The sequence below is a fragment of the Lactuca virosa genome, chromosome 4, assembly GCF_052849685.1.
Source record: "Lactuca virosa cultivar CGN04683 chromosome 4, Lactuca_virosa_CGN04683_v6, whole genome shotgun sequence".
Lineage (NCBI taxonomy): Eukaryota > Viridiplantae > Streptophyta > Magnoliopsida > Asterales > Asteraceae > Lactuca > Lactuca virosa.
Window position 1 is genome coordinate 425,428,714 of NC_136429.1, and position 3,877 is coordinate 425,432,590.

The 3,877-nt window shown below is 37.6% G+C and overlaps 1 non-coding gene across 1 annotated transcript; it reads left to right on the top strand.

Annotated features, from left to right (window-relative positions):
• The first annotated feature begins 413 nt into the window (after positions 1–413).
• On the top strand, positions 414–521 carry LOC145110445 (small nucleolar RNA R71). Its single transcript, XR_013709821.1, has one exon. It is a non-coding gene; the product is annotated as a small nucleolar RNA R71 (small nucleolar RNA).
• The last annotated feature ends 3,356 nt before the right edge of the window (positions 522–3,877 follow it).

Genomic DNA, 3,877 nt, shown 5'->3' on the forward strand with positions numbered 1-3,877 from the left:
TCCTTCTTGGGTTTCCGCCAATTGTCATCGTACCTATCACCACTTGAATAGCACACTTGCACCCTCCAGTTCCCGTTTTCGTCAAGATCACAATCTTTAGTGAGATGAGGCCCTCTACAATTCTCACAACCGACCCTAATGACATGGATGGATTGGTCAATCTTAGTCATTCTTCAATCCAAATTCTCTAGTTTAGCCATCATTGCTGCCATGCTATCATTAACTGAGTTCACCGCCCCCGACTCAGTTCATTCCTTGGGTTATGATATTCTATAGAGTGTTTAGAGAATTCTTCAATTAGGGCCTTTATCACCGGGGGTGCTTTCTTTGTGAGTGGTCCTTGTGAATCAAGGTGTTGCCTAGTTGTCACATTTACCCCATCATAGAAAATGGAGACTTCTTGTTGGCTGTTTAGATCGTGATGTGGGCAATTCCTTAGTAAGCCTTTGTACCTTTCCCACGCCTCATATAGTGACTCTCCAGCTTGTTGTTCAAAAATTAGCTATTGCTTTCTTCAACTTAGCTATTTTTGAAGGAGGGCAGAACTGGTCTATGAATTATTCTTTCATTTTAGCCCATGTAGTGATGGATCCCAGGGGAAGTGATTTCAGCCAATCCTTTGTAGCTCCCTTGAATGTGACAGGTAGCATACGAAGCAAGACAGTGTCGCGAGCCACATTAGGGACATTGAAGTAGTCGGCTATGTCATTGACTTCGTCAAGATGCTTGTATGCGTCTTCATGATCCTTCCCGTAGAATGGAATCTCCTTAAGTTGAGCAAGTATGTGGCCTTTAAGTTCAAAGGTGGCAGTTGCGGGAATGATGGGTTGCACTAGTCCCGGTCCGGTATCGTCACGTATCCTCTTCTTCCATTCGCCCATGGGAACTTCATCAATGTTAGCCATGGGGTTAGCTAATTCGCCTCCAAAGTCGCTTTCTTCTTCGGAATTGGATTCGTAATCGTACTCAAATTCGGCTTCTTTGTGGAATGTATTGTCTCCAAGATTTCCAAGGTTACTTCCTTCGCTCTTTTGGCTGCTGGACCCACCCGCTTTCTCGTTCTTTTTCTTACTAAATACAGACTTTAGATTCCTCAACGGTGAATTCTTTGATGTTGCGGTTTCTCCTACGTTCTTGCCCTTGTTTTTCTTCAAGGTTGCTTCCGAGTCTTCAAGCGGTGGGATCAAAGGTGTACATCCTCCCCTGGTCATAAACGAACTGTAAACAAAACAGAAAACACGCGTAAAAAGAACAAAATAAAATAAAAAACGAAACTGAGTTTCAGCGATGGACTCGTCGAGTAGCTTCCATTGCACTCGGCGAGTTCAAGGCTAAAAACAGAAATTTTTTTAATAATAATCCTAAAAACAGAAAACTACTAAAACTTGAACTAATGACTAATTTACTAAAAAAATGACTTTGTGCAAGATAATTCTCACACAAAGGATCGATAAAACTAGAAATTAGAGTTAATTTTTGAACCGTTCCCCGGCAACGGCGCCAAAAACTTGATGTGTGTGAAACGAACTAAGTTTTATCCTACTTTTCACTTACGAATTAGACACACAAAGGCAGTGGACCTATCAATTGTGGTATAGTTAAATAAGTAGGGTATCGAACTCAGGGAACGGAAATTAAACTAATTACTAATATTATCTAAAACAAATAATAAAATAGGAGGGGTTTATCTAGTTTTACAAGACTAGAAACTTAACTAAAACTTACCTAGCACTTAATTAAGCAGCTAAACAATTAAAGTGCAACTAAATTCAATGATAAAAAAGACTTCTGTCTAGGTTCGAGTCATTTGATCCTATGGTTGATTTTATGGTAAATATATCAGATTAATTTTTCATTGGCTACCGATTTAGATGATTAGGTTCACGTTCGTTATTGCTAATCCTTGGAAATAGATTAATTCAAGCAGTGGCCAGTTGTCTAAATTAATAAGTTCCCTAGTTAATTAATTCGGGTTAAGTAAGACTTGTAATGGTTAATTGAATTGGTGATTCAATTAACCTCTTGTTGATGGTGTATCACACAAGCTCACATATTAATTTACCTAGTTTCTAGTTAATTCTAGTTTCACATTCGTTATTCCTAGACATATAATTATGTGGTCACATAAATTATATGAAATTAATAACTAAGAGATGTTCATACAACTTAATTACTGATTTATTAACAGAAAATAGTTGTTATTAATCTATGAGGTTCTTTAACAAGCTTAGCAAAACAATATCACCAATTAAAATTAATTCTAACCATAAAATCAATCCATATTCACAAAATCATGTACCCTAAACAGAAGATAAAGGTTTTAGTTCATAATTGCAGTAAAAACAAACTCAAAAACGAATTCAATTAGTTCAAACATGATTCAATCAAAAGCTTAACTAAGAATGAATTAGAATTTGCCTTAATCCTCTTCAAAATCGAACTTAGGGTTGATTCCTCAGCTTCTCTCGGTCTAGCAGTATCTTCAATCGCAATCTGAGCCTCCTAGGGTTCCAGAGAAGTCCCCATCTCGATCTCAAAGTCCCTATTTAGATTTTTCTGGAAACAGAGGTGACTCGTCGAGTCAAGGTCCCAACTCGTCGAGTCCCTCATTAAAAATCTGTGTACAGGAAGGACTTCTAGTGCTTCTCGAATCTTCGATCCAACTCGTCGAGTCAAGCTTTGACTCGCCGAGTCCTTCTTGTTTTTGGCACTTTTCTTCTTTGTTTCAACTCCCGAACTTCCAACTGCTTCTCCTGCTTCCTTTTGCTTCCGAGCATATGTTTTGGACTGAAAATACAATTTGAACACTATTAAGTACCTTTTGTCCATAATATGTAAATAATTAGCTAACAAATAATGAAAATCTATACTAAATACATAGCTAAATATGCACATATCATTGAGCTTTTGGAACTACATGCTAGTACGGGTTCCAAATGTTGGATATAATTGCCTGATCTGTAATTCCTTTTATTCTAGGAGGAATTAGATGCTATGTCAGATTTGGAATCTATGTTGGTGGAATTCATTTTTAAGTGTATGCTTTTAATATTGTATATGATTAGGATCATATAGCCCTAGAAGGACTGATTTGGCCTTATTTCCTTTTCCTTGTCTGGTTATGGGCTTAGGGTAGAATCATTCATCCGGCAATCTATGTGATCCCGTTTTTGTATAATTTTCATGCATAAGGCAATTAGAAGTTTTAGCAGTAGTTCCTAGAATCATAGTAGCAAGTGAGTTGGAGGACCCCTTTATGTTTTAGGGTGTTACTGCCTGAATGTCTCTTTCTTTGTGCTTTGTGGGACTCATATTGATATGAGCTAACTATTCAGTGAATATGTTAATTTACATGCAGTAAAGGTTAAATAATTTTAGAGTGATTTACTTTTCCCTATTGTGCAGCTCTTCTCTGAGTCTAACCGTTGTAGGCTTGGGTCTTTTATTCGAAAGATTATTTAATGTTTGTTGCATGTAATTGTATTCTTTAAGTAGTTAGCTGATATTAGTAAGATTTCTTTAGCATCTGATGACAGGGTGAGGTTGGAATCCTAAGAGAGCCTATGAAGTGCCTTAGAGGAATTGATGTGCTATTTAGCAGTGGGAATTCGTTTGAGAACGGGTATATGTGGTTGGATCGGATGGTAGTGGACGTGAATAGTTACTTAGAGGATCCGAAACGATTTTTGAGGAAAGTACGGATATGTGTGGAAGGTAGTATTGGGCCTGTACTACTGAAAACACAGGATCTGTACTCGAGTCGAGGAAAATGTCGGGGATTCTAAGAAGTTGATTGAGGGTAGATTTGTGACATCCCCAAAATCACGGCCAGAAAAGACCGAATTGTTTATGCTTTATTTTAAAATCAGAGTAATCA